General features: G+C 38.8%; 1 protein-coding gene across 2 annotated transcripts in view; it reads left to right on the forward strand.

The window, feature by feature from the left end:
* Positions 1–24,702, forward strand: part of Lingo2 (leucine rich repeat and Ig domain containing 2) — a 1,212,628-nt gene that overhangs the window by 923,913 nt on the left and 264,013 nt on the right. The window lies entirely within an intron of this gene.

Genomic DNA, 24,702 nt, shown 5'->3' on the forward strand with positions numbered 1-24,702 from the left:
AGGGTGTTGTATCAGCATCAGCATCCATTCCAAATTATGCCTGGTCTGTTGATAATGACAATAAAGCAGTCTTGTTTTTCTTTTTAAAAAAGTCAACATTCATATGCTTTATGGGATAATGGGCATTTTTTTTTTTTTTTTTTTTTTGGCCTGGGCTCTGTGTCTCCATTTGATGGCAGATCTGAGTACATTAGCATGTTTAGCTCAAAATGTGGGAGCTATAGAGCACAAAGAAAACTCAAGAAACTCATCTCTGCTCGATACCCTAAGTCAGCAAGTCACATTGCCACCATTTAGAGTCTTCTCATGACTGTTCTGCATGAGATGTATAAAGTTCATGACTGCACTTTGGAGAAACTAGAATTATACCCACAAGGTCACAAAACTCCTTCTGCACATTTTAAAATATAGTGTCATGAAGTTTTTAGAGTACAGGGCTGACATAAATGTCACCAGCACCCAAGAACCTGGAATGCATGACTCCAAACCCTTTAATTGTATGGTCATAAAACCCACAGGCTGTGAGTTTTATTCCTTTTCAGGCAATATTAATACTTTGGTGTAAGAATTAAACAAACAATCAATTTTCTGTCCTTGTAATCAGGTTTTCACATCTGAAAGCATGAGGAAGTGAGGAATAAGAAATGTGATACCAAACTGTTGCCCCTCAAACCTCTACTGAATGTAGAGCTTTTAAAGAAAACTTCAGGGTTTGGGGGAGGAGTTGTTTTTTTGTTTCTTTCTTTGTTTGTTTGTTTCCTCAAAGGAAAAGTGAGTGGTTTTTTTGTTTGTTTCTTTGTTTAAAATGGCTGATTCCTTCTATGACTTGAAAGAACTTAAATGGATTTATTAAGCATAAAAAGATCAAGTTAATGGTAATGATGGAGGGAGATTTTTTTTTAATTCCTGACTAAAAGAATGATAATTCATTCTTTTCTTTAATGAGAACATTAAGTAAACATAATTATTCATGCGAGCTTGGCTCTCATTAAGCATTGGCATAAAGCTTTCTCCAATAAACTCAAGTGGATATTTTTGCAAGGTTGGACTTGGGAATTCATCGTCTCCATTAGGCCACGGAATCTGATTATCCAATCAGCCTCCTTTGGTCTCCAAAAGCATTGTTATGGTCCACTAATTTAAAGAAGCTTCTTTCTAGAGTGGATGATTATTAAAGTACAGGGGATTGAAGATGCTATCCTGATACTTTCCTTCTATTTTCAGTCCTCAGTTTAACATCTGTTTTATACTCCACTTGCCATATGCACATTTACACACATTGTAGCCACATATTTCCTAGAGGATTAGAAAATAAAGATTACTATTCAAACTCAATTATTAGTCAAAGCATATCAAATACATTTTAGCACAAAGAGGTTTTTTTTATCAGAAGAAAAATATATGTTTAATGTCTAACTACTCTTAGAGTTTGAGTAAATTTTAGGATTTTCTTTTGATTAAAATGGCCAAATGAATTATTAAGGGACATATATGTATGTTCATTAATTACATGTAAAGACATACATTGAATACTTAGAAAACATTTTCTAAAAGTAACATATATCACTTTTTATTATTCTAATTTTTCCCAACAGATTATATAAGTAAAATTATGGCATACATCTCTGTGTTCATGTGTCAAAGAAAAGAAGGCTGTTGTGAATAACACTATCACCTGTAGGTTTACAGCTTTTGATAGATAAACATTAATAATGGATAATTAAAATTAATAATGGATTAATAATTAATGGATATCTCAGTTTCCTTTTTGAGATGACCAGGATTCACAGTAATCCTTCAGCTTCAACCTTCCTGGTGCTAGAAGATTGCTCAGACTAATCACAGATCCTTCTCAACTGGGGATTCCAAACTCTGAAGCTGGTTTCCAATATCAATTTTTTTTAAAAAAAATATATACATATATAAATTGCTAGATTTTTCCCAGTGGAAACAAGGTTATTATAGAGATCTACTTTGACTATTCATTCAATTGCCACAGAAATTTTTAACAAGCACTAAATTGCCCTATGGACTAGCTCATGTCCACGCCAGCGTACTATAATTTTTATATCATTTTGCTTTCCTACCCAACTCAGACTAATGTGTGTACAAATAAAATTATGGCATAAGATTTCTTATCACATGTCTATGTGTGTCATTCTTCTGGTTCTAATATCTCCCTGATGCCAGTATCATCATGCCACAATCAGGGAAGCCTCTAATGTCTAACTTAACAACGTAATAGTCCCAACAGTGAGGACTTTAGCTTAAATACCTAATAAATGGGAGATAGAAACTGTAGAGACCATATCTAGTGGATAGGCATAGCCCCCACCCACCTCAAAAATATCAATCCAGAATTTCTCTTGTCAAAAGGAAGTGCAGGGACAAAGAGTGAAGCAGAAACTCAAAGAAAGGTCATCCAGAGTCTGCCTCACCTAGGATCAAATTCCATCTGCTGGCCCTAAACCCAAACACTATTGCTGATGCCAAAAGTGCTTATTGACAGGAGTCTGCTATAACTGTCCCCTGAGAGGCTCTGCCAGAGCTGAACCAATACAGATGCAGATGTACACAGCCAAACATTGGGTAACTCATTGAAAAAATTAGGGCAAGGACTGTAGGAGCTGAAGAGGTTTGCTACCTCATAGGAAGAACAACAATATCAACCAACAACCCCCCCCAAAAGCTTCTAGGGACTAAACCACCAACCAAAGAGTACATAGGGGTTACCCATAGCTCCAACTTAATATATAGCAGAGGATTACCTTATGTGGTATCACTGGGAGGGGAGACCATTGGTCCTGTGTAGGATTGATGACCCTGGATAGCGGAATGCTAAGCCACTGAGGCAGGAGTGGGTGGGTGGGTTGGTGGGTGGAGGAACACCCTCATATAGGCAGGTGGAGGAAGAAGGAGATAGGGTCTTATGAAGGGGAAACTGGAAAGGGGGATGATATTTGAAATGTAAGTAAATAAAATAACCAATAAAATGAAAAAAAAAGAGATAGTAATAGTCTTTGTTATGGTAAGTCATTTTTTAAATAGCAAATAAACAACACGTTCAGCTACTAAGAGTCAATTTTTCTTAGGAGTAATAAACACACTATCGAACACTTATTAGAAGACAATGATTTAAGGGTAATTGATATGTTACTCATATCAATGGAAATATAACACACATGTCTATCTATGCATTTAATGGATACCACATTACAAGTATAAGTCCTTTCATGCTATGTAATTATAGAAGATGAACCAGACCATTTCAGATTTGAATTAACTTAGAGTATTTGGAATAGGTGACTAGATATTAATATCTAGAGCAGTGGAGTTTAGATGCCTCAAAAAGATGTCACTTTTTTGCGGAATGTTTTTTGTTTTGTTTTAATTATATTATTTATTTACATTCCAGTTGTTGCCCCCTCCTGGTCCCCCCTCCCACAGTCATCCCATTCCTCCTACCCCTTTCCCCAGAGGGTGTTCCTACAGGCATACCAAGCCTCCGTCTTCCCTGGAGCCTCAAGTCTCTTGAGAGTTAAGCACATTTTTTCCCACTGAGGCCAGACAAGACAGTCCTCTGTTATTTATGTGCAGAGGGCCTCAGACCGGCTCATGAGTGCTCCTGGTTGTTAGTTCTGTCTCTGGGAGCTGTCTGGTGCCCAGGTTAGTAAACTCTGCTGGTCTGTCTATAAGGTAGCCCTCCACTTCAGCTTCATCAATTCTTCCCCTAATTAAACCAGAGGAGTCTCAGACTTCAGTCCAATGGTTGGGTGTGTCTATATCTGACTCAGTCAGTTGCTGGTAGGGCCACTCAGAGGACAGCCATGCCAAGCTCCTGTTTATCAGCACATCATAGCATAATAGTGTCAAGCCTTGGTACCCACAAACCCATGGGGTTAATCCCAAGTTGGACAGGTCATTAGTCTCTTCTCCATTTTTGTCCCTTCAGTTCTTTTAGACAGGAACAATTCTGGATTAGAAGTTTTGACTCTGGGATAGTAACCCACTCCCTCCACTCTATGCCCTGTGTATCTCCTAGAGTTGTACTCCTCAAGCTCCCTTTCCCCATTGTTGGGCATTTTGGCTACAGTTACCCTCATTAAGTCCTGAGAGTCTCTCACCTACCAGGTCTCTAGTACTTTCTAGAGGGTCCCTCACCTCCTACTCCCAAAGGCTGCTTATTTTCATTCATTCAATTGGCCCTCTGGCCTTCTCTCCTGTCTCCCCCTGCCATACTTTTCTCGCTCTTCATACCCTTTCCCATTTCCCCTTTTCCCTCCTCCTCCCCTCTCCCACCCAGATTCCTACCTGCTTCTGCCTCCTCTGATTATTTGCTTCCTCCTTCTAAGCGGGGATTAAAACATCCTCACTTGGGCCTTTCTGTTTGTTATACTTCTTATGGTCTGTGGGTTATATTCTAGATATTCCGTACTTCTTGGTTAATTTCCACTTATCAATGAGTTCGTACCATGCATGTCCTTTTGGGTCTGAGTTACCACACTCAGGATGATATTTTCTATTCCCATCTATTTGCCTGCAAAATTCATGGTGTCCTCATTTTTACTAGCTGAATGGTATTTCACTGTGTAAATGAACCACATTTTCTCTATCTGTTCTTTGGTTGAGGCACATCTAGGTTGTTTTGAAGTACAATTTATTCAGCATAGTAGAGTCATGGTTTTTCCAGGGGTTGGGTAATAATGGTAAATAAATGCTGATAATTACAAGCATTCAGACAAAATGCATATACATTTGAGTAACAATAAATGAACTCAGTAGGTTATAACGTGTGTGTGTGTGTGTGTGTGTGTGTGTGTGTATGTATGGAGTTGGGGAAGCACTGGAAGAATTGGGTGGGAAGAGAAAGATGGTAATGGAGTTGTATATACTAGAAGAGATGAACAAAGAGAGAAGGATAAAAATGATGGAGATATAGTGGTTTTGTCTGAAATTCTCAAAAAAAAAAAAAAAAATACTGAAAAACTTTATTGTTCCGCGCCCCTTCCAAATCCCCTCACCCACAAGAGAGACACGGGAGGCAGTGTTCGGGTAGTTACTACAGCAAGGCTTTATTCTTGTATCAGCTGAAGCAGAAGACCCCAAGCCCAGAAAAGGCACTGCTTATATGCACCCTAGAGTGGAGTGTTCACTTCTGATTGGCTGTTCACTCATCACCCCATATTACGCCCTGGGGTGGGCAGTGACTTGGTGTGCTTTCGCCTCTTGCACCTGCGCAGTTTAGTTGTTTACTTGTGGGAGCACCGGATGCCAGCGCCATCTTGTAATGGCGGATATTGTCACCGCTCGCCGTGGCTCCTTACATCTCCCCCTTTCTATTTTATTAAGATGGAACAGCCTTTTGCCTATCAAGCCTGGCACCAACTCAGTGAGGGAAAGCAGAGGCCTGATCCCCTGTGCAAAATGAGATATTGTAATGGGTTTCTTCTCTTGTCGTCATGCAATGAGTAATACTTCCCATACCCATCTGGATGCCTTTTGTCGGGGAAAGGGAGCCTCCACCCTGGGGTACCACCAGGGGAGGAGGTTACTTGGCATCAAACCTTTGTGCAATCAGGCATATTTTCGGGAAATCTATCCACACTCGTGGAACATTCCCTGTCGAGTACCCACTCGCAAACACCTCTAAATATTCAGGTACCACAGTTATTCAGGCAAGGGCTGGCTAGACTTAGACCTCTCATCGACCCAGTGCAATGGGCTGAACCCTTGGGGTGCATCAACTGAGGGTCTCAGTCATCAGTTACTTTCTTAGCGTAGATAGCCAAATTTCAGGGGAAGATCCTTATTTCAAGGCTATGAGTGCTTGGGCGATAGCGACCTTGTCACGTTTTTGTTGGGCTCTGAGCTTGCAGACCAACCATAACATGAACACTAATATACAACATAAGGCTGCATCAAACAGGCCTATCCCCACCCTTTCCTTAAAGAAAGAAAAGGCAGAAGAAATTCAAGAATAAAGTCCTTTAACGATGGAGGGATCCAGGCAGGTGGAGTTGACAAGAATAATTTCTCTGCGAAGTTGTTCAAGAAGATTACCAAAATTTTCAGACCAATTTCATGAAAGATATAAGGACAATTTACGTGTGAGATTGGCTGCTTTTGTAAAGTTTTCGTATTGAATGTTGGTAATACAGAAAGCTCCGAATTTCCTTTCACAGCCAATTTATGTCAACTGAAATAAGATATCCAGTCTTTCCTCAACCAAATCTAATCTCTGATTGAGTATCATAATACCTCCTTTCAATTCTTCTGTGGAGGAAGAGTGGGTAGCCATTGCCTGGCTAACTCTTTCTGCCAAATATTGACAAATTCAGTGGTTTGTACTTGGTGAAACATGGCAATAGCTCCAACGGTAGCACCGTCTGCTCCGAGCATAATAGCTGTGACAATGGCTGCCGTTATATCAAAATCTCTCTTCTGTCAAAATAAAGTCAAGGTCCCAGACGTCTGAATGGGGATAGGGATTCATTGTGGTATTCTGGCTATTAGGGCCTGCTTATAGACAAGAGCAGACCAGCACTGGGATATAAAGCAAGTTACATTGGTACAAGTATTAAAGGAGTGGTTGGATAAGATGAAAAGAAATGGAGGATACACACAAACTGGAGTGAGGCATTAATTCGCTTGGTATAGTTAAAAGTATAGGAGAAATTCTGTTTAGCAGAAGAGGGGCCTTTTAAGAAGGCAAGGGCATAGGTTTTGGAAAAGCAGATAGGATGGCCCATCTAAATTCACTATATATACTAGGAACCCAAGCTTGGAGAATCCATGTAGCGATCAAAAGCATTCGTAGGGGAACCCGCTGAGGAATCATCGTCCACAACTGTGAGGCGTCGAGTCAGGTGTTCAGGCAATCAAAACAGGTTGTCTTCTTCCTGTAAAAAAACACAAACCGCTCCCCTGGATCTTATTAAAATAGGATCCGGGCCTTTCCACTGACCAGTCAAAACATCTTTCCATTTTATCATTTCTTTTGGCCTAGTTGGTTCCAGGCAATGGCAATCAGCCGCCGTGTTGCCCTGACTGTCCAAATTCAAAAAATTAAGAGTAAAAAGTGCCAGAGAGACAATAACCCGTGGCACCGTGGGCAGAGCTTCCTCAACTTCTCCTCTTTTTTTATCAAATAAGTTTTAAGGGTACAGTGAGCACACTCAATGATGCCCTGTCCCTGAGGGTTGTAAGGAAGACCCGTCAGGTATGTCACCTCCATTTGGCGACAAAATTGTCCAAACTTTTGAGAAGTGTACGCTGGTCCATTGTCGATTTTAAGGATTTTAGGCTTTCCCCAGGCACTCCAAGCCTCAAGACAATGTTGAATAACATGGGGCACCTTTTCTCTGGTCAATGGAGAGGCGAACATAACTCCAGAACAGGTATCAATGGAGACATGCAAATATTGTAATTTGCCAAAGGATGGGATGTGAGTAACATCCATTTGCCAGATCTGTAATGGCCTAATTCCCCAAGGGTTAATTTCAGTATGGGGAACAGGTAGGAATTGACATCAGTTTTGGCATTGAGTCACGATATCTCTAGCCTCCTTTCTAGTGATGTTAAATAGACATCGTAGCGTCTCAGCTGTCACATGAAACCTTTTATGAAAGGCTTTAGCCAAATCCAATTTTGGCGAAAGGGCAATTGCAATCAATTTTGCGGCTCAATCTGCCAGGTCATTTCCATGGGACATAGGTCCCAGTAAGCCTGAGTGAGCCCTAATATGAGTTATAAAGACAGGGAATCTTCGCTTAGCCAGGGTAAGCTGAATCTTTTGAAAAACTTCTACAAGTCTGCTAGATGTCTTAATTAACCCAGCAACTTCTAATGCTTTTACTGCATTAACCACATAGAAGGAATCTGAAACAATATTTAAGGGAACTGGAAAGATTTCTAGAACCTCTGACACCACTAGGCATTCCACAATTTGAGGTGAGGTTTCATGGTACTGTTTGGGTGTAACCTTATCATTAACCACATAGGCACCCACTCCTGTTTTTGACCCGTCCATATAAACTACTATTCCATCTGGGAGTGGCTCCTGAGACACAATATGTGGAAATATGATAGCTTGAGTTAAGGCAAATTGTAAGATGGGATGCTTAGGATAATGATTATCTATTTGACCATTGAAGGAAGTAACCAGCACTGCCCAAACATCAGAGGTCGCCATTAATATTTGGACTTGATGGGCAGTATAAGGCACTATCAAAACCTTAGGCTCCCTTCCAAAATGGGTAATGGCTGCTTTTAGTCCACGAAGGGCAAGCTGAGCTACTGAGTCTAGATACCATTCAATAATATTTGCGGGAGAAGCATTGGGATGAATCCATAACAAAGGCCCCTCTTGCCATAATACAGCGGTGGGTAAGCATCTAGTTTTGAAAACACATAAATCAAAGGTTTTGGTTTCATCTATGCGTTTTAGTTGGGCATCTTGTAAAGCATTTTCTACTACTTGTAGAGGACGGCTCACAGCCGGTGTTAAGGCCCTCGGTGAGGAAATATGAGCATCCCCTTCCAAAATATCAAATAAAGGTTTCAGCTCGGCCGAGGGAATTTTTAAAAATGGTCTTAACCAATATATATCACCTAATAATTTCTGAAAATCATTCAAAGTATGTAAATGGTCTCTACGAATCTCCAATTTCTGAGGAATTATTTTTTCTGGATAGATAACTGTCCCTAAAAAGGAGCCAATTTCTGAAATTTGAACTTTCTCAGCAGCAACATGCAGACCCCACTGTTCCAAGGTGTTTAATAATAAGGGGTATGAGGTCTGTAAAGTAATTAAATCCTTATGACACATAATAATGTCATCTGTGTAATGGGCCAGCAGCAGAGAGAGAAATTGTTTCCTAATTGGCTCGAGGGCCATTTGTAAATACAGCTGACATATAGTGGGGCTGTTGGCCATGCCCTGAGGCAGAACTTTCCACTGATATCTTTTATCAGGTTCGAAATGATTAATAGTAGGTAGGGTAAATGCAAATCTTGGTCTATCTTGTGAACACAAAGGAATTGAGAAAAAAACAATCTTTAATATCTATAATTATGATTTTCCACTGCTTATGCAAGGCAGAGAGTAAAGGTAAGCCTCGTTGCACAGAGCCAAATAGTCGCATCTGTGCATTGATGGCTCTTAAATCATGTAAAAGTCTCCATTTTCCAGATTTCTTTTTAATGACAAATATGGGTGTATTCCAGGGAGAGGTAGAAGGTTCTAGATGACCAAGCTTCACTTGTTCTTTAATTAGTCTTGTAGCAGCTTCCAATTTTTCAGAGGATAGGGGTCACTGAGGAACCCATACGACCTCCTCTGTGAGCCAGGGTATGGGCATAGAACTCTCAATGGCAACTAGGGAAAACCCAGGCCTTGTCTTCCTGTGTTTGATTCTTGTGGGAAAGTATCTAACCTTCCTTGTTTGTTCCTGCCAAGACCCTTCCCTTCTTTAAATCCCATTCTCTTCATAATGTTTATAGCTTGTGGGGAGTACTCACTGGTCAGAACTAGCCCTAGGTCTTGTAAGATGTCTCTTCCCCAGAGATTGACAGGGAGAGGAAGCACATAAGGTATAAAAGGTCCTGTTTGACCTTCTGGTGCCTGACAAGTCAACGAGCGAGAACTGACTGCGGGGCTGGCCTCATATCCAAATCCTTGTAGGAAGTGGGATGATCGTGTGACAGGCCATGCCTTGGGCCACCAATTAGAAGAAATAATACTTTTATCTGCTCCTGTGTCCAGAATTCCAGTAAAGTTCTTCCCCTCTATTGCTAACTGTAAGGTGGGTCTAGTATTAAGGTCTACCACCAGATGAGTGAAGTCAGTTCCTGAGGAACCAAGCCCGTGAGCACCTCTAAGCTTCCCGGTGGATGGAAAACAATCATGCAAGCTTGGAAGGACAACCAATTGAGCAATTCTGTCCCCAGGGGAGATGGAGAATACGCCTTGTGGGCTAGAACAGAGAACTTGAAGTTCTCTGGTATAATCTTGATCTATTACACCAGGGTGTCTCACGAGTCCTTTTAAAGTAAGAGAGGGGAGGCCTAAAATAAGGCCAACACTTCCCCCTGGCAGGGGACCTCTATAATCAACCGAGATTGGCTGCACCCCCGTGTGTGGCATTAGTAGGACTCGGGAGGTGGAACGGAGGTCCACTCCTGCGGAACCCCTTGTGGCTCTGCAGCGAAAAGAGTCCCCTGAGTGTTCAGCAGTGTTCCATATCTTTTGGGGCCCTGGGATCTTGGGCCAGTATGTCCATTTTTGAAAATTTTTCTTCCTTGATGGCTGAGGGATTTGGAGGGAGGATCTGACCTCTTATATCTCTAACAGAGCGGCAATCCTGAGCCAGATGATAGCCCTTTCCACACCTGGTGCACAGTTTTGATGGTATTTGATTATTTGGGCACTCTTTCTTCATATGTCCCGCCTTCCCACAGGCAAAGCATTGGGCCATTTGTTTTGAAGGGAATTTTCCACGATTCTGACCTTTAAGGAGGACTGGAGCCATTTCTAAGTTTGCTGCTGCAAGTCCGGCATTAGTAAGGGGACCTCCCAAGCTGCGACAGGCTCTCAACCAGTCTTGTAACTCTCTGTTCCAATAAGGGGCAATGACTGTGCGGCATTCTGCTGTAGCATTTTCAAAGACCATTTGTTCTATCAATGGCATCACCTGTTCCGGGTCACCAAAAATCCTACCCGCTGCCTCGGTCATTCGGGCCACAAAATCAGAAAAAGACTCATTAGATGTCTGAATTATCTTGGACAAATAAAGGTTACTGCCTTCCTTCCTAGGGAGAGACTTCCAGGCCTTTATTGCAGCTGATGCTATCTGTGCGTAGACCTGCCAGGGATGAGTGGTCTGGTCATTCTCGTGTATGCCAACTCCAGCCAGCATGTCAAAAGTCCATAATTGTTGACCCTCAATGGTTGCATTAGCTCTGGCTTGTGCTTGTAACTGCTCATGCCAGAGTGCTTTCCATTCCAAATATTGGCCCATATTGGTAAGTACTGCCTTCACTGTGTCCTGCCAGTCTCCTAGCGTCATAGCAGCTGCACTTAATCTCTCCACTTTGGATATGGTAAAATTAGCCCCAATTCCATATGCACGTACTGCCTCAGCTAATTCTTTGACCTGCCTATTATACTCTACTGGGGCATGAACATGGGCTCCCTCTGCCCCTTCAAAGACTGAAAATGCCAGCTATAGCTGTCTCTAATCTCCTGGGCTGAGAAGTGAATTAGAGACGCTGCCCGGGGCGTAGGTCGGAGGCAAGGGCGGGGCCGAGGGACTCAAGTCTTTCTTAGTCTTATCTCAGGACGGTTATTTTTTGGTCCATATCTGTTTTGTTCATAGGCGGCTGCCTCTTCCTCTAGGCTTTCTTCCTCTCCTTGCGTTAGATCTTCTTCGGAGCTGCTAAGGTCTATGGCGGCAAGCTCCTTAATGGGTTAAGGGAGGTCCTTTTGACCTCCACTCTCTCTTCCCCAACCGGTGAAGGGTCTTTATTCTTAACAGGCCCTGCAGTGGCCTCTGTTTCTTTTGAGTACTCTCCCTTTTTACCAGACTCCTGGGTCTGCTTCTTTTGTCCAGACCTTCTTGCCTGCTTTGCTTTCCCAGGCTCCTTGGCCTTATCTTTTTCCCCAGGCTCCTTGGCCTGATGTCAGCTAACACGCTCTGTTTCTGATACACTGGAGTGGACCACTTCTAAAACCTCTTGACTTGCATTAATAGCTGTGCTGCAAGCTGGATCTTCACAACACAAATAAGCTAAAAACAAAAGCAACACAAGCAAGAGGCTAACTAGTGCAGCAGGTGAAAATCTGCTCACAACCAAGGCTTCCACCCCAAACATATCTCTCAGAGACGTACCTCGATCCTGTAGTCTTTTAACCCACCCCGAGTCTCGCGGGGTCTCTGCGGCGCCTTGACGTTCCTGGGTTTCGGCACCAGATGTTCCGTGCCCCTTCTGAATCCCCTCACCTGCAAGAGAGACACGGGAGGCAGTGTTCAGTGTTCGGGTAGTTACTACAACGAGGCTTTATTCTTGTATCAGCTGAAGCGGAAGACCCCAAGCCTGGAAAAGGCACTGCTTATATGCACCCTAGAGTGGCGTGTTCACTTCTGATTGGCTGTTCACGCATCACCCCATATTATGCCCCGGGATGGGCAGTGACTTGGCGCACTTTTGCCTCTTGCACCTGGGCAGTTTAGTTGTTTACTTGTGGGAGCACCGGATGCCAGCACCATCTTGTAATGGCGAATGTTGTCACCGCTCGCCGCGGATCCCTACACTTTATAAAGGCAATTAGGTGGTAACATGATAGAATGCAAAAGAAATTCTCAAAACACTTCCAGAAATATCATTCAAAATCTAGTATGAAGATTGCAGTCAAAATTATGGAGCAAATTCATTACCTCTTGTCTTAGTCAAACATATTAAATAAAGAGTACAATATTGACTTTTAAATATCTTAAAACAAGCTGTGCATTTCTGTTGTAAATTTGAAAAGAGTATACAATTTTTTTTTTTTTTTTTTTTTTTTGGTTTTTTGAGACAGGGTTTCTCTGTGTAGCCCTGGCTGTCCTGGAACTCACTCTGTAGACCAGGCTGGCCTCAAACTCAGAAATCCACCTGCCTCTGCCTCCCAAGTGCTGGGATTAAAGTCGTGTGCCACCACCGCCCAGCTGAGTATACTTTGATTTATGATTAAAATGAAAATATAAAATGAATTTGTATGGATGTTTTACAATTAAAGTTTAATCATGAATGCTTTGAAAAATAAAAGTCAGATTCTTGCTAAGCAAGCCCAAAGGCTCTTCTCTACCTCCCCCAACCCTTTTTTATTTCATTAACAAGACTGAGCCTGTCTTAGGTCATTTTGACAAGAATGTCTTCCTTACCCATTATGGAATATGCATTATCAAAAGTAATGCACTTCTGTCTTAGGTTGGTAAGGTTCTGTGCAGAATCTTACCCATCCTTGGTTTGCCAGCCCGTTAATTTAATAGCTCTGTCTGGGGGTCCATTTTCAGGTTCAAGCCATGTTCTTGGCTGCCAACATGTTGATGTTGTTGAAGAAAAGCTTTAACACAATGGGCAGGAATAAAAGTATTCCCAGGACAAAAATGGATAGCATGATCAAGCTATATATGCCACTATTGAAGCTTACCCAAAATAGAAATACTAACCTCAGGACATGGGTAATTTTATCTGCAGTATCTACCACATAAATGCTCAGCAGAGCAGCATTCTTGAAATTTATAAGCTCCCTATGTATCATTAAAACATCCTGAGAGGTGTTAGAATTATGCCAAATACACTGCATGTGTCATTAAACTTCTTCCTAATTGTAATGACTATCACTGTAAGTTGTAGAACTAACATGAATGCAATAGTATTTGGCATGACACTCAAGATGGCCCCTTACCCTTAAATTCTGAACCTCCTTCCAGTAATTTGAATAGGATAAAGAGCATCAATCCATTCTTCCAAATTCCTATCTAAATTCTCTGGTATATTCAACACATTAGTAATACTTTTTGGTAAATGATTAACAAAAATAGCTGTCTTAAGTTCTTGTGTCACAGCAATTACAGAAGCAGTGGTGCTAGCAATTAATGTAATTAAAGCTGTTATACTAGCAATAATCAAGCCCACTACCCTCTTGCTTCTGCTTAAAGCCTGACTCGTTTCTTCCTGTACTTGCAAGATATTTTTAGAATACCAAGTTTCTGTGATACTCAGGGCACTAAAACAAAAGCTGGTTGATAGAATTCCATAACTGACATGCCAGATTTAAAAATACAAACACAATTAGGTGTACAATTAATGAAACTTACATTAAATACTGTAGAAGAAACAAAAGTATTTTTAATTTGACAATTAAAAGAGCCTTAACACTTGTGCTAACACCTGTTTAAAATCCAGATCCTGTCCCAACTTTATCTCTTGCTAACATAACATCATAAAGAACTGCAACTAATTCTGACATGGGCCAAAGACAAGAAAATGGGCTGCTTGGCAGGAATATGGCATTGGCCAAGGAAAAGGAAGTAGGCTTCAGGAAGGAATCTGACATTAGGCTATCACAAAGAAGTAATTTCAGGTAGGAATCTAAAGCTTAGGCTAGAACAAAGAAATAATCTCAGGCAGGAACCTAAATATTAGGCTATAACAAAGAAGTAATTTCAGACCGGAATCTAAATTTTAGGCTAGAACAAGGAAGTAGGCTTCAGACGTGAAAATGTCTTTGGGCTAAGACAGAGAAGTAGGCTCAGATACTTTGGTCAACCTGATAAGCACTTAGAAACAGTGATCATGGGAGTGTTCATGTAATTGGATTTAATGCCTTGCTTTTTCTTTGACTATTTGTGTTTATCGTATTACTTGTTCCTGGACTATTTTCATCTATTTTATTGCTAGACCCTCAACTTAGAACTGATCTTAATACATAAATATAGTTAAAATGGTATAAAAGCATAAAGGAGGAGGGGGAATGGGATAGGGGGTTCTAGGGAAGGGAAATGGGGAAAGGGGATGGATGTGTATTGTAAATAAATAAAATATCCAATAAAAAATGAAAATAAAAGTCTTGCATTCTCTACAAGGAAAGGGGATCTGGAAAGATGGCTCAGTGGTTAAAAGAACTGGCTTCTTTCCCAGAGGACCTAGAATAAATTCCCTGTACTCACATATTGTCCCATGGAATCTAAGACATTTGTCTAGCTCTAGTGACTCAGTGCATGCACATGGTTCAGTGACATACACGAAGGCAAAAATTTCTATACACATAATAGGAAATAAATTGTTTTTTAAAAGCTACTAAGATTTAGTTGAATAGGGTGATCCCATTCTAGGAATCAAGTGCATAGCATACTAAGTATTGCTAATGACGTCTTCCAAAACTGCTATAAGAGTGGATCTTATTTCACTAAAATTAGTAAGTATGTTCTGTGGCAGTTATTTTAATTAGTCTGATATAATCATTTTATGGTACATTCCTGTATCAAGTCATTGGTTATGCATTGCACAAATGTGTGGTTTTAATTGTGAATCATTTTTTGGTAAAGTTGGATGGAGAATAACATTGCTCCTATTATGCAATAATAAGCAGAAAATTTACAATGTAGAATAAAATAATTTTGCTGATATTTGTTAATGTGGTTTTATATTTGGAAAGGTATGTATGATGTGCTACTTAAACTGATGGCTGTATGTGTATTTATGTGAAACCATCAAATACTAGTATTATTAACAGTTAAACAATGGAACAAGACAAAGGATAGCATGGGAAGTCCCTTACTGGGGAGATGCCTTGTGTTTGGGAGGTATATGGTCTTCTTATCATAAGCCTTGAGAGTGAGTGTCTTGAGAATTTTATCTGTAAAGTGGAGATAATGTCCCCTTACCCCTTATCTAACAGGGAGCAAACCTAGAGATACTAGATGTTCTAAAGAGTCTCTCAAAACCCATTGTATACACCTAAAGATGTTCTCTTTGACAACAGATAGCCTTTGAAATCCATTATAGAGAAGAACAGGTAATATATCTTAGAGCTCTGTATGCTGCTTACCACTGTATGAGATTTGGTTTTTCTTAATTGTCAAGGTTTGTGTAATTACTAATTTACAGATTTCTGAACATCATTTTAATAGCAACAATGACAAAATACTCAAATTTTCTTAACTAATTAATAGTGTAAGTATCTTGTCTATGTTCCAGAGGGAAGCTCATTTCTCATTCTGTCTTCTAAGAATTTGAGATTACTTAGAAATGACTTGTCAGTGAATGACTTAAAGACAGGAAAAGTGCTCTGTTCTTCTGTAATGTTCAGACTATTTTCTGAACTTCTTCAACTTGAGCCTCTATCTGTTCTATTTATTGATATTTCTGCTCATGTTTGTGACTTTGATTTCATCATAGAGGAACATAGAGTTTCAGTCTAACTTGTTGTTTTGGTTAATACTGAAAGTAATTTAGTTGATTCCTATGCTCAAACTTTCTACTCCTCTTCCTGTTCTGTTTTTCAACTTGTTTGTTAGATGTCTATGGTATGCTTACACTTCCTTGACAAGCTCAATAAATATGAAATAAATATTGTTTGCTGCAGATACATGAAACATATGTTAAATTTCAGTATTTAATTTGATGTTTCATATATTTATTTGCTAGTCTAAACTTTTACATATGCCATTCAAAACAAGAAAATCACATCCTATAACTATCATAATAGTTTTTAGATTTAGATAATGACTACTTGTATGTCACTTAAAATGATTTTCTTTTAATGTTTATGTTATTAATTGGATTTCCTTTTTCTTATAAAACTGGTTAAGATTTATATCAAATTGAAAATTTGACATATATTATTATTTCAGCTCATAATTATTTGCTTTATTTACAGTATTTGGAAGGCATACATATACTTTGAAACTTTATTAAAATATTTTCTTTAAAAGAAAAACCCTTTGTAATAATAAAGAGTAAAATGATAACTTATAATTCTACTCTGTGTAAGAAAATAATTTTGTATACATTATCACTCTTATTATCCTTTGTTTTGTAAATGTATTTTATATGTAGAAGTTTAAAATTATCATTCAATATTTTAAAATGTTCCTTTTAAATAATAATCTTTTTTCTTTTTCAAATTTAATCTTTTATTTATTTATTTATTTACACTCCAGATTTTATTCCCCATCTCCTCCACCCTCCAACTGCTCCACATCCCATACCTCCTCCCCACCCCTTGTCTCCATGAGGATGTCTCTACACCCCAGCCCTCACCCAACCAGACCTCTAAACTCCCTGGGGCCTCCAGTTTCTGGTGCATCTTCTCTGACTAAACCCAGACCCAGCATTCCTCTGCTGTATATGTGTTAGGGACCTCATATCAGCTGGTGTATGTTGCCTGGTAGGTGGTCCAGCACTTAAGTGTTCTCAGGTGTCCTTCCAGGTTAACTGAGACTGCTGGTCCTCCTACAGGGTTACCCTCCTCCTCTGCTTCTTCTAGCTTTTCCCTAATTCAACCACAGGGGTCAGCAGTTTCTTTCCATTGGTTGGGTGCAAATATTTGCATCTAACTCTTTCAGCTGCTTATTGGGTCTTTCAGAGGTCAGTCATGATAGGTCCCTTTTTGTAAATGCTCCATAACCTCAGTAATAGTGTCAGGCCTTGGGGCCTCTCCTTGAGCTGAATCCCACAAGCCTGTCACTGGAACTTCTTTTCTTCAGGCTGCTCTCCATTTCCATCCCTGTAGTTCTTTCAGACAGCAACAAAATATGGGTCACAGTTTTGACTGTGGGATGGCAACCCCCTTCCTCACTTGATGTCCTGTCTTCCTACTGGAAGTGGGCCCTATAAGTTCTCTTTCCGCACTGTAGGGCATTTCATCTACGGTCCCTCTTATACTCTACATTTGGTTTCACAAAAATCATCAGTTATTTTTAGGTATAAGTTCACTCATTAGTAAATACTGTTGATATATATATTGAAAGTCATTTTATAGTGTACTCCATTCTTTACTTTTAGGTTAAAATATTAGGTCAGCTGAATACATATTCAGAGAAAATGACACAGATATATTTCCTGAATTTTTTATTTATATGTAAGGATTAATAGTAATAAAGACAATACTTTTCTGAAAGTATGTTTTAGAAGCCAACATTTTTTTCTCCTGAGGAATTAAAGATACTTAAACCAATGTAATATATATATATATATATATGTGTGTGTGTGTGTGTGTGTGTGTGTGTGTGTGTGTGTGTGTGTGTGTAAAATCTGTGATATTGTTGTATAAAAGATCAGGCTTAGCCTGTGTAATTCCACAGGGTGAAAGCAAGATCAAAGGGAAGAAGTTACACAGAAAGTTGGCTGAATAAAAAAAGATGAGCTTTCTATAACTCTGAGCTTTTTAATATGAGGCAAGACTGCCTTATGGAGTCATAAATATAACACAAGCTCTCCTGCAGTGATTTGGTATGTACTTCTCACAGTACTGTGTGAAAGTATTTTATACTAGATATTTTTAAGTTCCCTCTAAGTAGGCAAGTTTCTGATCCTCAACATAGATGACTGTCCTTTTCTTCCAAAGATACTGTTTTTCCTGGTATAATCCAATGGGATTATTAAGACAATACTTTATGTATATTAATAGTTGTCTATATGTCTCTGTACTTAGTAATCTGAAACAATACGGCCTTAGTTACTTGGGATAATTAACATATAGCCTGATAGTAACAAAAGTGTTGCAAAGTTTTGTTAGATCTTGAAAGAGAAAAGGTTACATTTCAGGTATTCTATAGAAGGTGTGGTTCTTTGTCTGTATTTATCTTGAACCTCCTTTGAAAATAAAGTGAATGGTAAGGCAGAATTTTATATATCTCACACTAGCATTCCCCCAAAGTGAAGATCAGTTTCTGTAGGAGGAGCTAAGGTGGGAGGAGTAAAGAGAGGAAGAGTAGGAGCAAGAGAGGAAGAGGGGAAGGGAGGGGAGGAGCTATGAGACAGAAACATGGAGGTTGATGTTCATTTGTCTGTAGCAGTCAAAGGTAGTTTGTATATCTAGGTTGGGTATTGGGTTACGCCTCTGATTCTAAGAGCATCTTGTTATTGATCATTACCAAATATATAAGCCTTTGATTAATCTTTAAGCATTAGAGTCTCATTTTTCTACAGGGCCAGTGTGGATGGCAGGATGGTCTGGGCAATGTCCAGCCTTGCAGAGACAGCGTGGGAGATTGGCAGAGCCATCTCCCATGCTGGTGTCTTGTGGGTGGCAAGGCTGGTGTCTCTGGCTGGCCGTTTCTAGCTGCATCTCGCACACGGCCCCATGGCCTCGGAACATGGTGTCTGATCTAGGCAGAGATGCCTAGATAGTCGGCTTGACTGGCAGCTGCTTTTTAAAATAATTACTACAACAAGTTTCTATATGTGGCTATTTAGCAAGAAAGATTTTAAATAATCTGTTAGTAGACATTTTAAGTTTATTTGTAAAATGCTTAGGTTTCAACGCTTTGGGGGTATTCTCTTGGTTGGTTTTCTATTGCTATGATAAAGATCAGGATTAAAAAAAAAAAAACAACTTTGGGAAGAGAAAGTTTTTTGGCTTAAACTCAAAGTTAAAAGAAGTAAAGGGAGGACCCCAAAGAGGGCAAGAACTAGGAGGCCATAACAGAAGCAGAAACAGTGAACAATGGGACTTACTGGCTTGCTCTCCATGTTTGCTTTTTTTATATAACCCAAGATCACCTTCCCAGGTATGGCAACACTCACAGTTGGACAATTCTCCTACCAATCATTAACCAAGAAACTATTTCACAGACTTTTCTACAGGCTCAATGTGATGGAAGCATTTTGTCAGTTGAGGGTTTCTCTTCTCTAATGACCTGTACTGGCACAGGTTAAAATACAAATATTTAATGTTTAATATGGAAAAGAGAGTATTGCTTTTATTTTTATATAAAATGATGTATACAGATCATATAAAAACACAGGAAAATAATCATATAAAGTTTCCATTTTAAGTTCAGGCATTCTCAACACATAGGTTTATATGACACATGAATTTTACCTAGGACAAGTGGAATACTAAGAGGAACATAGCTAAGAGAACCCAAACTTTTCTTTTGTAACTAAACAAAAGGAAGCTATAGTAATTTATCTTGGTTATCACTTTCATATTTATAATCACCATGAAAGCAAACCTCTGGGCATGTCTATAGGAAAGTTTTTGAATTAGTTTAATCTTGATAGAAAGATATACCCTGAACACAGATGCCCACAATTCCATAGGCCTGAAACTTGTGGACAGTGAAAATGCTCAACAAGTCTCTCACTTATGTACTAGTGTGTTAGGTAGACAAAAGGAATATGGAGAAATCTTGGATCTTAGAGCTATTATGCTTTAAAGAAATTCACATTTTCTACTTTATAGATAAGAAAATTGAGATTTAAAGTGGTTAGGTAATTGTATCAGTTCCACAAAGTTAGTGTGAGTAAATTTTATTAAAATATCTGACTTTTGGTGAAATGAGTCTTTCATTCTTGCATATTACTATTATTGTTTTTAGAAGAATGTGAATATCACACTTGAATTTACAATAAATTTAATAGAAAAATATATATTTATTTCAAATAAATTATATAATTATGCATTTGTAAAATGAATTTAAAGAAATTATGTGCTATTGTCATCATAAAATTATTTTTTTAAAAAAATATTTAGGAAATACATAGCTATTTGGGAAATGCTTATGTGCCAATACAGCATGTATCTCTGCTCAAATGGGAATTTATGGAAGATGGGATGGTGCATACAGTACTAGGGAGAGTGAGAGAGGAAGTTCATGAATTCAAAGTAACCCTGAAGTACATACATTGTTTGAATTCATCCTGAGCTACATAGAAAGTGGGCAGCTATCTGGGACTATGTTGTCTCTCTCAAATAAAAACTAATGAATAAAAATAGCAATTAAATGGTAAAAATAAAAAAAATGAGAAAGGAGTCTGTGTACCAGCATTTACTTCTCTCTCCTTTCCCATTAGAGATGCAATTTGACTACCATGCCTTCTCCTCTAATGTGGATTAAATCTTCAAACTCTTATCCTCAAGCACACCAAACTTCTTTATGTAGCTCTTATCAAATATTTTGTCACAGCAATGGAAAAAATGCAGAGCAGTAAAGAAGAAGCAATAATGTAGAGATATTTTAAAATAACATAGAAACCTCTGGGGATTTCTTCTGATTTTTACATCTTATTCTGCTATTATGGGATTTGTATATATTTCCATAGCTTCAGATTCCTTGTCTGAAAATTGGAAGTCTCCTTCTACATTATACTATGACTACTGATATAGGGAAGGCTTATAGTATACCACAAACTATGATTAGCTCCTCATGTATTTTGTTTTGTGTAATCTTCACAAAAAACAAGTAGGATAATATTTTCCAAGATGTTATACTAATATTAAACCCTCAGCCTTTGTATAATGCAACCCAAAAAACTAAAACATACAAATATTAAAATCCTAACCTAGTTTTAAATTTTTATATTAAGCTTACTCAGTACTTGATATCTCTTATATATCTGTTTCTGATGTAAAAATGTTGGATGGTTCTAATATGAAATATTTTAAATATTCCTTGTGTTTTAAACTATTGGTTCAAAAAGGATAGAGCTATCAGAATGTAGTTAGATTGTTTAAATGCTATATTTACCAATGAATTAATCTATTCAACTTAGAGATAAAAGAGCTCTCATGTGCGGGGGATAATTTTGGAGGAAGTAAGTAATAGAATCTAGTACATCTGTGAAAGTCTTATGTTGTCCCTGGCCACATCCTGCCTCTTTCTCTGCTTTCTGAAAGCCATGAACTATACAAGATTCCTTCACCACCCACTTGTACCATGTTGATTGGCCCTCCCAAAGTGCTACAGCAATGAAACAGAATGATTCTACATTAAAATTTCTTCTGAAAATAGAATTTCAGGTAAATTTTTGAGAGTATTTTTCACAGGAGAGTTATAAAACAGAAAAACTGGTATGGATGAAGTTGACTTATTAGCTAAACATGTGTGTCAGAATCCTTATAACTCATTCTTGGATCGAATTTAGAAACCCCTTGACTAGAGATCTGGAAAGTTTCATGTGAAAGTTATGAATGATTCTGGTGGCAGAAGACCAGAATATAAGCAGGGACAGGATAGATACTGTTCACGAGATTTCAGGTTTCAAATTTACATGAAGACTCTACTGAGAACAGAATGAAAGTCATTCATGTAACATTCTAGCACAGTGCCCTGAGATTGTGTCTTTAAGGGCTGTGAGAAATGTGAAGACAACATAGCATCTGAGCTTTGGCCTAAGTGCTAGAGCTGCTTTTAAACAGATTTACAGTGAGGAATATAAGAAAGCAGAGAAGAGCAATTTCTTTAAAAAAGAAAAACCTTTAGTTTTGCAGGAGAAAAGATTGCTTAAACTTGAGAAGATGTGGTTGCTGAAGAGATTAGCTTTTTTTAATAAAAGCCAATTATTTCACAGAGAAACAATAGAAATATTTGAGGATATCTAAGGAATTGGCTCTATTCATTACCAAAAGGCTCAAGGTTACAAAACTGTCAGATAACACTTTGAAAGAATTTTCATTGAAAAGAAAATGAGATTTATTAAAATGGCTTACAAGTTGTGGTCCAGCTATTCCAACAACGGCTGTCTTCCAAATGAAAAATCCTATAATCCAGTAGCAGTTCAGTCCACAAAGATGGATGTCTCAGTTGGTTTTTAGTATATGCTACAACTCGGTAAAAGTAAGCTCTAATACCAGTGAAGAAATAAACATGCCACGGAATGTAGGGAAAGAAGACAAAGATCAAGCATTCCCTTCTAACATGTCATTTACACTTATATAGGCTGCCTCTGAAGTTATGGTCGAGATTTAAGGTGATTTTCCCAACACACACACGCACACGCACACGCACATGCACACACATACACACATATACACAGAAACATATTTAGGTGGGCCTTCCACCTCAATATATCAATCAAAAAATATGTAACAGGTTTACCCAGCCAGGTATATTTTAGTTAATTTCATATCTAGAATTAACTAAACAAAGATTAGCCATCACAACTTGGCACACAATAATATCACCTTATGTCAAGCTTAATCCCTAATGAAAACTATAAGCTGTTAATAACTACACTTAACAAGATATAAGTATCCAACATACAACTGCAAACACATTACAAATTTTTGAACAAGTGGAAAAATCCCTTGAAAGACATTCTTTCATTATCTTAAAATTTAAATATGATAAACATTAATATTCCCTCAATTGATATTATACTACAGGATAAAGAAATAGAGGAAAGAAAGCACAAATATCTGCACTAACACATTCTAAACAAAGAAAAACAATACTGTCAATTATAATCCCCATCTCTGTAACAAGTCACATGGCCTTAGCTGGTATTTAAGATTACCTCCTTCTAATATCCATTCTATATTTCCTCCACCCTCAGCAAGCATCTCAGCAGGTCTGGTTCTCTTCCTGTAGGAGTGACCTATATCATAATTCCTGAAGAGTCTGTGCCTTTTGCTATCCTATTTTGATTGGTTTGTTGCAATGTTATTGAGTTTAATTACAAGACATGGTGACACCAATATGCTCCCTAAAGGGGCTTCTCAACTATAATCCCTTTTGCTTCTGTTGTAAAGAAGCAATCCAATTTATCCTTGAGTATCTGGATCAATCAGGCCTCCTAATACTTATTCCTTTCTTAGACTGTTGCCTTAAGGATATTAGAATCTTAAAGTAGCCAAAAGCAAGTTTGAGCTTCCCTTTCAAAGAAATGTTTCTTGGGTCCCCTGGCAGTAGTGCTACCCATTCTGGAACCAAAACTTCTAGGTCAGCAACACTAAAGGTCACAGAAACAGAAAGCAATTTTTTTAGTGGGTCACTAGGGGTAGTAGTGTGTGAAACCACACTGTATTACACCCCTTGATTCTTGGACCAGTTTATCTTAGCTATGAGAGAAACTGTACCACATATTGAGTACTGATTCAAACTATATACTGCCTTCTGAAAAATCCTGCCCCAGCTTTGCAGGCTGTTGCCATCCAATTGCTACAGCAGCTGTGGTTTCAGAAGTCCATCTCATCATTTTATCAGGAGAGCTTCTTCAGCATGATGGGGAATGTGGTAAACTCAGTGAATTCCATGTCCATGAAAGCACTAATATTTATCTGACTGTAAAGTGAGTTCCTTGGTCAGAAACAGTACTCTGTAGAACACCATAATGGTGGATAAACCATTCTGTAAATCCACAAATGGTAGTTCAAGCAGAAGCCTTTTGTGCAAACAGGAAACACAAATCTATAACCAAAATAAATACCTAGTCCAAAAAAAGCAAAATATTGCTATTTTCACGTAGAAAGTGGTCCAATGTAGTCAAACTGCAACCAATTGCCTGCCTAGTCATCTTGGGGAATGGCACCATATCCAGGGCTCAGTGTTAGTCTCTGCTTTTGGCAAATCTATCATTCACCAGAACCTGTAGCCAGATCAACCTTGGATTGTGGAAGTACATATTACTGAGCCCATGTATAATCTCCATCCTGGCCACCATGGTCATTTTGTTCATAGGACTATTTGGACAATGTTAATATGGCTTGAGAAAGAAGCTGACTGTCCACAGAATGAGTCTCCCTATGTACTTGATTATTCAGTTCCTCCTCTGATGAAGTCACCGTTCATGAGCATTTACATGAAAAAAGAATCTTCACATCTTTCAGATATTTGTAGAGACCTAACCACATACTTCTTCCCCAGAAGTCTCCACAATTTCCAGCCAATCCTTTAGCTACAGGCTATGAATCTGAATAATCAACATCTGGCTATTTCTTCTTCATGAAAAAAAATGTATGGCACTGTGTACTACTCAAAGTTCTGACCATTGTGAAGGTTTTCCTTTGCTTGTGTCTTTCAGAAAGGGGTTATACCTTAAAATGGGGTTGTAATTTAGTAGTTTTCCATTTCTGACTGATATCAATGTAATGTGCAAAACCATCAGTAACCTAGGTTCTACTCTTTTTCTCTTCACTCAACTGATCATAACCCATGATTCCATAGCTTCATGCTTGGATTTACATGGCACTGTAATGGGAGAAGAAACCAT

Source organism: Arvicanthis niloticus, chromosome 5 (genome assembly GCF_011762505.2).
Source record: "Arvicanthis niloticus isolate mArvNil1 chromosome 5, mArvNil1.pat.X, whole genome shotgun sequence".
Taxonomy (NCBI): Eukaryota; Metazoa; Chordata; class Mammalia; order Rodentia; family Muridae; genus Arvicanthis; species Arvicanthis niloticus.